Source organism: Hordeum vulgare, chromosome 7H, assembly GCF_904849725.1.
Source record: "Hordeum vulgare subsp. vulgare chromosome 7H, MorexV3_pseudomolecules_assembly, whole genome shotgun sequence".
In the NCBI taxonomy this organism is placed as follows: domain Eukaryota; kingdom Viridiplantae; phylum Streptophyta; class Magnoliopsida; order Poales; family Poaceae; genus Hordeum; species Hordeum vulgare.
The window spans coordinates 268,203,412-268,215,202 of record NC_058524.1 but is presented as its reverse complement, the minus strand read 5'-3'; the positions used below and the strand labels follow the sequence as shown (position 1 = coordinate 268,215,202).

General features: G+C 47.1%; 1 non-coding gene across 1 annotated transcript; it reads right to left on the bottom strand.

The window, feature by feature from the left end:
• Positions 1–6,383: 6,383 nt before the first annotated feature.
• On the bottom strand, positions 6,384–6,522 carry LOC123414478. The gene has a single exon (XR_006614436.1). It is a non-coding gene; the product is annotated as a small nucleolar RNA Z247 (small nucleolar RNA).
• Positions 6,523–11,791: the final 5,269 nt, after the last annotated feature.

Here is an 11,791-nt window from a genome sequence, read left to right as displayed (position 1 = left end):
GAGTATGCATTTAGCAATTTGTTTTGATTACTAATAAAAACTTTCGCAACAAGTATGTGAGTTCTTCATGACTAATGTGAGTCCATGGTATAGATGCACTTTCACCTTTCACCATTGCTAGCCTCTCTAGTGCCACGCAACTTTTGCCGGTGCACAAACCCACCATATGCCTTCCTCAAAACGGCCACCATACCTACCTACTATGGCATTTTCATAGCCATTCCGAGATATATTTCCATGCAACTCCCACCGTTCCGTCTCATGACTTGTGCCTTCACTTAAATATTGCCATTGCATGATCGTAAGATAGCTAGCGAGATGTTTCAACGTCATACGCCAAGCTAGATCGTTGCACATCCTGGTACACTGTCGGAGGCATTTCCTACAGAGTCCTCATCATTCTAAGCATTGAGCTGTGAGTAAATTAAAGTGTGATGATCATAATTATTAGAGCATTGTCCCATGTGAGGAAATAAAAAAAAGAGAAAAGAGGCCAAAAGTTGCCCACACAAAAAAGAGAGAGAGAGAGATATGGAAAGAGGCCAAAGAGCCCAAACAAAAAAAGAGAGAGAAAACGAGAGAAGGGCAATGGTACTATCTTTTTCCACACTTGTGCTTCATAATAGCACCATGTTCTTCATGATTGAGAGTCTCTTGTTTCGTCACCACCATATGCTAGTGGAAATCTTCATTATATAACTTGGCTTGTATATTCCAATGATGGGCTTCCTCAAAATTTCCCTAGGTCTTCGTGAGAGAGCAAGTTGGATGCACACCCACTAGTTCTCCTTTTGAGCTTTCACATACTTATAGCTCTAAGTGCATCCATTGCATGGTAATCCCTACTCTTTCACATTGATATCTATTGATGGGCATCTCCATAGCCCTTTGATACGCCGAGTCGATGTGACCATCTCCTCCTTTTTGTCTCACAACCTCCACCACACTCTATTCCACCTATAGTCCTATATCCATGGCTCACGCTCATGTATTGCGTGAGAGTTGAAAAAGGTTTGAGAAAGTAAGAGTGCGAAAACAATTACTTGGCCAATACAAGGGTTTTAAATGATTTAGATTAGTTGTGTGGGGATGATGGAGCATAGCCAGACTATATGATTTTGTAGGGATAACTTTCCTTGGCCTTGTTATTTCAAAAGTTCATGATTATCTTGCAAGTTTGCTTTTAGTATAATTGTTTTCATGTCAATAGCAAACTATTGTTTTGAATCTTACGGATCTGAACATTCATGTCACATGAAAGAAGTTACAAAGGACAAATGTGCTAGGTAGCATTCCACATGAAAAATTCATTCTTTATCAATTCCCTACTCGAGGACGAGCAGGAGTTATGCTTGGGGATGCTTGATACGTCTCCAACGTATCTATAATTTTTTATGGTTCCATGTTATTCTCTTGTAAAACTTTGGATGCTTTGTATGCCTTTTATATCTTTTTTGGGACTAACTTATTAACTCAGTGCCAAGTGCCAGTTCCTGTTTTTTCCGTGTTTTTGACCCTTTTCAGAGGAGAATATTAAATGCACTCCAAACGGAATAAAACCTCCGAAAAGATTTTTTCGGAACAGAAGATAGGCATGGAGCGTGAGAACCAAGGTACAGGCCACTAGGGGAGGCCACAAGCCCCCTAGGCGCGGCCACGGGGGCCCGTGCCTAGCAGGCTTATGGACCCCATGTGGCTCCTCTACCCTACTTCTTCCGCCTATAAATCCTCGAAAAATCCAAAACCACGAGAGATATCCACGAAAGTACTTTTCCGCCGCAAGCTTCTGTCTCCGCAAGATCCCACCTGGGGCATGTTCTGGTGCCCTGCAGGAGGGGGGATTTGGATACGGAGGGCTTCTTCGTCAACACCATTGCCTCTCCGATGATGCATGAGTAGTTCACCATAGACCTTCGGGTACATAGCTAGTAGCTAGATGGCTTCTTCTCTCTCTTCGATCTTCAATACAAAGTTCTCCATGATCTTCATGGAGATCTATCCGATGTAATCTTCTTTTGCAGTGTATTTGTCGAGATCCGATGAATTGTGGATTTATGATCAGATTATCTATGAATCTTATTTGAGTTTCTTCTGATCTCTTATATGCATGATTTCATATCCTTGTAATTCTCTTCGAGTTGTGGATTTTAATTGGCCAACTTGATCTATGATTCTTGCAATGGGAGAAGTGCTTGGTTTTGGGTTCATACCGTGCGGTGACCTCACCCAGTGACAGAAGGGATAGCGAGGCACGCATCATGTTGTTGCCATCAAGGGTAAAAATATGGGGTTTATATCTATTGCATGAATTTATCCCTCTACATCATGTCATCTTGCTTAAGGCGTTACTCTGTTCATCATGAACTCAAACACTAGATGCATGCTGGATAGCGGTCGATGTGTGGAGTAATCGTAGTCGATGCAGAAAGTATCAGTCTACTTGTCTCGGACGTGATGCCTATATGTATGATCATTGCCTTAGATATCGTCATGACTTTGCGCGGTTCTTTCAATTGCTCGACTGTAATTTGTTCACCCACCGTAACATTTGCTATTTTGAGAGAATCCTCTAGTGAACACTATGGCCCCCGGGTCTACTTCACATCATATTTTCAGCCTTACACTTTTACTTCGTTGCACTTTCCGCCTTGAGATCTCACTTTGCAATCAATCGTGAAGGGATTGACAACCCCTTTATAGCGTTGGGTGCAAGCTCGTTTGTGTTTGCGCAGGTACTCTGGACACTTGGCTTGATTCTCCTACTGGATTGATACCTTGGTTCTCAAACTAAGGGAAATACTTACTGCTACTGTGCTGCATCACCCTTTCCTCTTCAAGGGAAAAACCAATGCAACCTCAAGAGGTAGCAGACACCGTAGTCTGCTTGCGAGCATTCCAGGCGATCAAATTAGGACCAAGAAACACTGCATATCCTCCCGTGGATCGCATGTCATCAGAACACCCGGCCCAATCAGCATCTGAAAAGGTTGAGATCTCATAATACGGTGCATGGTGGAGAAGCAAACCATAAGAGGAAGTGAACAAATATAACGCAGAATGCGCTTCACAGCTGACCAATGAGACGTCCTGGGTGCATGGAGATACTGACAGACACGGTTCACTACATAAGAGATATCTGGTCTGGTGATAGTAAGATACTGCAGACCACCAACGAGACTACGATACTCAGTAGCATCATCAGGTGACAGAAGATCTCCATCAAGGGCAAACAACCGATCAGTAGCAGACATCAGAGTGATCGCGTGTTTACACTTCAGCATGCCAGCAGGACGCAACAAGTCCAGAGAATACTTCTTCTGAGTAAGAGTCAACCCAGCAGAAGACCGTGAAACCTCTAGACCAAGGAAGAAGTGAAGAGCACCTAAGTCCTTGACAGCAAAATCCCCACACAAAGCAGCCAGAAGACGATCCGCAGTATCAGCAGAGGAACTGATGAGGATGATATCATCCACATAAACCAGGAGATACATCGTAACCTGAAGATGCTGAAGAAGGAACAAGGACGTGTCAGCAGTGGAGGGAAGAAAACCAAGAGCCTGAAGAACAAAGCCGAGGCGTGCATGCCACGCATGGGGAGCCTGTTTAAGTCCATATAGCGCCTTAACAAGACGACAAAGATGATGAGGACGTGCAGGATCCACAAAACCCGGTGGCTGATGCATATAAACTTCTTCCTCCAAGACTCCATGTAGAAAAGCATTCTGCACATCAATCTGACGAAGAAACCATCCTCGAGTAATAGCCAGAGACAGGAGCAAACGAATGGTAGTAGGCTTGATAACCGGACTGAATGTGTCTTCGTAATCAAGACCATACCTCTGCTTGAAACCCTTGGCAACAAGACGTGCTTTGTAGCGCTCAATAGAACCATCAACATGCCTCTTGACTTTAAAAACCCACTCGGAATCAATAATGTTAACACCAGACGTCGGGGGAACAAAGTGCCAAGTGTCATTCTGAAGCAGAGCCTGAAACTCATGTTCCATCGCGGCACGCCAATGAGGAATACCTAGTGCAGCCTGAAAATGGCGAGGCTCAGCAGTGGGATCCGCAACAATATGAGCCATGCAAGCGGAGAGCCACGCGACAGTCCCGTCAGTGCGTTTCTTTGGCTGAAAAACTCATGTCTGACTGCGCGTGCAAGGATGAAGCACAGCGGCAGCCGGCTGTGTTCGCAAGGCCAGGATCGGCAGAGGCTACTATAGAGGCGAGGCCAAATCAGCCTACGAGCCAGCGCCAGAGCCACCTCGCACCGGGGAGAGCTACAGCGTCGGGCAGGAGTTGCCGGCCGATCTACATCTCCCAAAGCGGGCGGCGTCAGGCCAGGCAAGGCCAGCCCATCTGGCACAGGAGAGCCAGCGGCTGGGCTAGGTGTTGCGGCGGACGGCCCAGCCACCAGGCCAGGTGCGAGCAACGTCCGCGGGCCAGCGTCCACCAAGTCGGGCGGGGGCGACACCCGCGGGGCGGCTTCCACAGAGCCGGGTGAGGGCGGCGCCCGCGGTGCGGCTGCACCCGTTATGCATGCCCCATGCAGAGAATCCACGTCCCGCTCGAGAGCATAATCCGGCACCTGTTGATCAAGTAGCTCAAGACGAGCACCACGTCCAATACCTTCAGTGTGATTAGGAAGCAACACAGGAGCATTTGCAACATCCACAAATTGATCAGGCAAAGGTGTGGTAGAGTGGACATGTGGCATAGGAGTTTCAGAGTTATTCCGAAGTGCATGGAAAGGGAACACATTCTCATCAAACACGACGTCACGAGAGATGTAGACGCGACTGGTGGGAATGTGCAGGCATTTGTACCCTTTGTGAAGGGAACTATACCCAAGAAAAACACACTTTTTGGACCGAAACTCTAACTTACATTTGTTGTATGGACGCAAATGGGGCCAACATGCACACCCAAACACTTTGAGAAAAGTGTAATCTGGGATTTCGCTGAGCAAGAGTTCAAGAGGAGTTTTCATGTTCAGAAGTCGTGAGGGTAGCCTGTTTATCAAGAAACAAGTGGTGGAGAAAGCATCACTCCAAAACCGAAACGGGACGGAGGCATGAGCTAGCAAAGTAAGGCCAGTTTCTACAAGATGACGATGCATACGTTCAGCGGTTCCATTCTGCTGATGTGTATGAGGACAAGACACACGGTGCAAAATCCCAAGCTTGTTGAAAAAGGTGTTGAGGTTGTGATATTCACCCCCCAGTCGGATTGAACATGAATAATTTTCTACTTAAGGAGACGCTCAACTTGTGTTTGAAACTGAATAAAAACATCGAACACATCAACTTTTCTCTTAATAAGATAAAGCCAAGTAAACCGGCTATAAGCATCAATGAAACTGACATAATAATTATGGCCACTAACGGACGTTTGGGCATGACCCCATACATCAGAAAACACAAGCTCAAGAGGATGTTTCACAACACGACTAGAATCTGAAAATGGAAGTTGGTGACTATTGCCCTGTTGACAGGCATCACAAATTGTTTCAGCAGTTTTATAGGACACAACTGGTAGTTCATGAAGATGTAGCACATGACGAACTATAGGGGCAGCAGGGTGACCAAGGCGTGCATGCCAATGTGTAGATGACACACGAACACCACTTAACGCCTGAGGAGAAGACTGCATAGGAGATGTGGGCGGCGCGTCAAGTGCATATAAACCATGGCGAAGACGACCACTAAGCAGAACGGCCCTCGTGTCCTGATCCTTGATAAAGAAACGAAAAGGGTGAAACTCGGCAAGGACATTATTATCAGGGGTAAGTTGAGGAATAGAAAACAAGCTACGTGTAGCAGTGGGAACTCGAAGAACATTAGAAAGATGTAGTTTGCGAAAGTTGTGTGCACGAAGTGAGGCCTGACCAACATGCGAGATGTGCATACCTTCTCCATTGGCTGTGTGCACCTGATCATGACTGTGATATGGTTCCTTGGTGGAAATCTTGGACATCTCGTTGGTGAGGTGGTTCGTGGCTCCCGTATCCATATGCCACGCAGGATCAATGGAGTAGCACGGAGTGCGCCCATGATCATGACTTGTCACCGTAGCAGCCTGTTTTTCATTTCCTTTGCCATTATTGCCCAGGCCGAGGAAATCTTGCTTGTAGCGTCGGTGACACCGGGAGGCGATGTGGCGCTCAATGCCACACATCGGGCAGGCCTGCTGAGCACCACAGCAGGGACAACACGCCACCGGCCTGGCGCCGCGAGTGATGGATGGCGGGGCAGCGCGGGCCTACGGGGATGAGGCCACCGGCTTCCTACCAGGAGACGGCGACAGCTTCAGTGGCTTACCGCAGGTCACAGCGTTGGCAGAGATGAAGCTCGGAGAGGCACGACGCGCTTTGATGCGCTGCTCACGACCAAGAAGACGCGCATATAGCTCTCGTGGCGGAAGTGGTGCCTCACGACCATGAATATTCTCGACCAGATTGTCATAATCATCATCAAGACCGTTGAGCACATGGGTGCTGAACTCCTCATCTCCAAGCGGCTGACCAATCGAGGCCAATGTGTCAGCGAGACCCGACATCTTGGTAAAGTACTCAGTGATAGAGAGACCATCAAGTTTAGTCTCCCCGAACTCGGTGCGTATAGCATGAACACGCGCCGTAGACTATGAGGTGAAGCTGTTGTGAAGTGCCGACCAAGCATCCCGGGACGTCGTGGCTAAGATGACGAGCGACGACACGCACGGAGTGAGCGATGACTGGATAGCAGCGAGAATCGCCTGGTCCTGCGCCACCCACACGTGATACGCCGGATGATACGGCGGCGGGCACGGGATGGAGCCATCAACGTACCCCTCCAAGTAGCGGCTTCGGAGCAGAGGTAGCACCTGAGCCCGCCATGACAGATAGTTAACCGACGTAAGATTCACCGGAAGGAGGTGTGAGAGGTAAAACAGCGATGACTCGGCCATGTGATCCACATGAGGCTGTGCAGGTGGCGCATAGCAGCCCATCATTGGATTCATCTCTGAGTTGGGGGCGAGCGCCAGTTGTGTCCCTGCGTATGGCGACACGAGGTAGGCTCCTGCAGGAGCGGAGCCAACACCCGACCCAGTTGGGGCTCGAGGGGTCACAGATGGTGCAGCCCCGTGGACCGGCGAGGACGGCTGCACCCCGTAGGGCTGGGGGCGTGACGACCCAGCGCAGGCAGGCACCGGCGGCGCGCCGTAGGGCGGCGGCCAGGCAGATGACGACGGAGGCGCGGTGCCAAAAGTTGAAGCAGGGGCGCCGTACCAGGGAGCGCCATAGGGCGACGGGGTAGACGCGCCATACAGGGGTGCAGGACCGCGGAACCCCGGCGGCCCAGAGACGACGGTCGAGGAAGACCCGCGAGATGCGATGGGCGGAGGCAAGGCGCCCGTCCCGCTCGACTCAATCGGGGAAATCGCGGGCGGCTGCCGCCAGGTCGTAGCCAGCGGGCATGAGGCCATGAAGGGTGACGAGGGGGCGAGCACTTGGATGACGCGGCGTCGGTGGTAGCAGGGGCCGAGACGGCGGCGGCGACAGGGGTAGTGGAAGACATCGAAACCCTAATTTGATACCATGTAAAACATAGAGTTTGGGAAACTACTCGACACCCTAAAAGGGGTGTGGCTATCTCATTATATAGGAGTACCAAAGGGTACAATACAATTACAGATGTATACAAGGGTCTATGTATATATACAGTCTAACATGCCCCCTGCCACGGATGACGATGCGCCTAGTCCCGACCACCCCAAGGTCCAGAAACCACGTAGGGCTGAGGTGGACTTCGTCCCGAGCTCGTCGGTGTTCGGGGCCTCACCGGAGGCAACCTGTGCCGCCGGGACGGGATACCGGCGCGGGCTCGGTCGGCCTCCCCTGGCCCTCCTCTATTTTGAGCGAGAGGTAGGGAAGGGCCTGCCAGTAGGTCCCTCTTATAAGTGGATGAGGCCCTAGGCCCCGTGCTTAAGTGGAGACGTCTTCAGCGGAAGACACCATCCTACAAGGAAAGCACCTCCCGGGAAACCGCCTTCAACGTAGCCTCTTTGCCGCCCGGTCGAGCCACTGGGCCGACCTAGTGGCTATCCCATGAACTAAGTGTTGTTCTGGCCCCTTTGGTAAATTCATCTGCCCTTTTTCTTTTTACCAGTAGGATTCAAGAATTCATAAAAAAATTCAAATCAACTCCAAATTTGATGAATTAGATTTCTAATGGACTCTTAAAACATGTCCTATCCAAATATGTGCATTGCACATTTTTCAGAGAAGTTTTCTCCACTGTTCAAATTAAAACTTCATATTCGAACTATTCAAAGCCACTTTGCAAAATCCCTAGAGCTTCCAAATCAACTCCAAATGGAGTTATTACAATCCCTAGGTGTTTAAAAAATCATCACCTATTTATATAGCCATAGTTAACATTTTTCCCATGCCATATTTTGGTTTGGACCCAATAAATAGCCACATTTCCATTTATTCCATCTTAGAAAACCCGTAGGAAATTCATCCCAACTCCAATTCCAGTGAAACCAATTCCTAGAGACTTCTAAAATCATGCCCTATTTAATAGGTGCATTCGCTCATTTTTGTAAAAAATGGTTTCTCTAGACTTCTTATAGGATCATCAATTCCTCCATTTCCACTATTCAAAAATCTCTCGTGATCGAAATCCATTAAAGCAACTTTAGGTATTTATTGTAACCAGAGGTGTCCAAGAAACATAAAACCCCTATTTTAGAAGACATTTATTTCTACGCTAGTTGTGTTGCTTATTGTGGATGTTTCCGAGGATAGTTGACAAAGTAGACAAAGTGCTCTAAGTTAGACAAGGAGATTGTGAAGCCCTCGAAGACTTTCTAGAGCCAGACAAGCACCCCTTTGACCATGTCTAAGAAACTATTTTATGCATGGCATATATCACTTCATTCTGTTGCATTGAATCGTGATGAATTGGTGACCACCGCGGTGGGTTGCCTTTGTTACTTCTCTCGTTGATACTTGCACTGAGCATGACCCTACCTTCCTATGAGGGTTTTGCGGGTGAGAATTAGTTAGGATGCTAAGTAGTTGCTACGCAAGTGGAATGAGAAATGCATGGTGTCATAAAGGAAATGTCGGGACCCCGATCCTAAGCCATACGAATCTAGCATGTAACACATCATATCTCTTTGTGGCATCACGCGTGGTAACCCCACGGCTGCCACCTTACCTTGACCGGGACCATTTTCGTATTTTGGATCACGCATATGAATATGTCGCTAGAAGTCATATGTTAGAGAACTGGGGTCGACATGACTAGTTATAAACCCAAGTGGCACATCCGTACTGTAACATGCATATGTAACCTAGGAATTGAGGTGTCGGTTATCAACTGCATGTAGACGAGTCATATCAAGCTACACAAACTCCATTACACCATGAGACATTTCTGTCATCAACTTTGTGTAGATGAGTCATAGCAGGCTACATGGACTCCATTACACCATGTGACATTTCCTCGTGGGGACAGACACAACAACAAAGAAGGATACACGCCAGTCAATCAATGTGTCTGGAGCAGTAGTAGGCAACCATGGCTCGGTGGAAGCACAAAGAGGCATCTCCCTAGAAAGAGGGCTACTAGAGGCACACAACTAGCTGTCGAATCCGACACATACAATGCATTTCAAAACATACACGTAATATGCATAATATGTGTAGATACAACATGGCATCCCAACACAACTCTACGACTCAAGCATTTATTAAAGACTCATAAGAGTCAACATAGTGTGATATTACAGAGAGGGTTCACATGACCCAACACTCAATTCATACAAGCAACATGCGGAAGCACGACATGTTTGAGTACAGACATCTACTAAAAGTTGTTGGAGGAGCCTGAAAATCTACAACAACCCTCTCAAAGGAGCCACACCTCTGTCTGGGATTCCCAAGCTAATTAGTTAACATCGAACTTCGCATAGAAACCAATAGTGAGACTAAGGTATCCTCTGCAAAACATAAATTAAGCAACCATGAGTACAAAGGTACTCAACAAGACTTACATCAGAACTATCTACATATGCATCATTTTCAACAATGGGGGGTTCTGGAGTTAATACCGACAAACAAGGTTTGAGTCTTGGCTAACCTATACTATAACTACAAGTACTTTCTTTGAGATGGGGAAGCACACATGACTCCACATATTCACCACATCAATGGATCCTCTCCCATCTCCTTACGAGAAGGCCATCCATAACACTCACAATTATCTTGTGCGTTTTAGAGTATCCATTGCAAGTTATCTATGAACCATATAAGCTTTCCAAGTAGTCCAGATCCGCGGATGGGGCTATTCGAATAGATGATATAACCCTACAGGGGTGTACTTCTTCACACATGTTTCCACCACTTAGGGCCGACCAGGACCGTGAACCACACAAGACCCTAGTCGAGGTTTATCACCTATTTGAGACTGAACCAGCAAGGAAGTCCGATCGAAGTTTCCTCTACAGCCTCAAACGATGTGCGCAGGGTTCCATAAGCCCACCATTCGGGTGCCACATGGTACACCGTGCCACTGTGCATCTACCATACTAAAGCCCACCCCATCGGGCAGTGCTAGACACGACCGCTAGCACTTGTCCTACAAACACCAGAAACTAGTTGCGACTCCTGGACAGTGATCAAGGGGATTAATAAGTCGGGTGGGGTCATATTTCAGTGCCCAGCGTGTGGTAGTAGTTGTCTTGGATCACATACAAAGAACTCGGTTCTTAAGGACGGTCCCAATGAGGGAACCTGCCATGTACTCCTACATGGCCTCTCATCGATACCTTTACTAAATCGGATTCACACACTTAACTCTCACATAGTAGGACATGAACACAACCATTCTGATTCATCACCCAGATGGGTCAGACCCGACACAACTCTAAGCATAGTAGGCACGGTCAGCAAGCATGGATGAGTAAGGACAACAAAAAGTCAAGCACTCGCTACTCATGCTAAATGGTTTCGACTATTTACTCTTGCAAAGATAGGTCATGTACAGGAATAGGTTCAACTTCCGAGACATGTAACAGTTGAATTTTTTTATCCTCTTGCAGTAAAATAGATTAGGAGTGAGAGAGTGCGTTTATATCAGTATGCTCAAGGGGGGGGTGCTTTCCTTACAGTTTTGAAGATAGAAATTCTCTTCATCACCGTCAACGATCACAACGTCGGAACCATCGTCTACTGACATGGAACAACACCGGCAAAAAGAAATAGAACAACATTTACTTCACATAAATGCAACACTATGATGCATGATCATGACATGGCAATTTGATGTTGATTGAGCTAATGCATATAGCAACAACATTAAATGAAGTTGGTTTGAATCAAAGGATCAATTTCAAACTCCATATGTGGTTATTTAATAGACATTTTTTATTTGTACAAAATAGAGTACATAAGTTCTTTTAACGTGCATGAAAATGCCATAAACAAATCCATTAGACTTTTCTGATAATTTTTCGTATATAAATTATTTTTATGTGAGTTACAGATTATTTTATACGGTTTTTAGAAGTTTTAAACATTTTCTGGATTATGTCATGGTGACGTCACCTAAGTGAACTGGGTCACTCCAGGTCAAACCTGACCAATGGTACCCCCATGTTAGTAACACATAGGCTAAAATGGCGTAATATAAAACTTAACTGAGTTTTAGCAAGGCCAAGGCCCACACGTCATTGGTTGTGGGGGTGGTTAGCGTGGGGATTAAGCTCTAATTATGGTGCCACGTCAGCAACACCG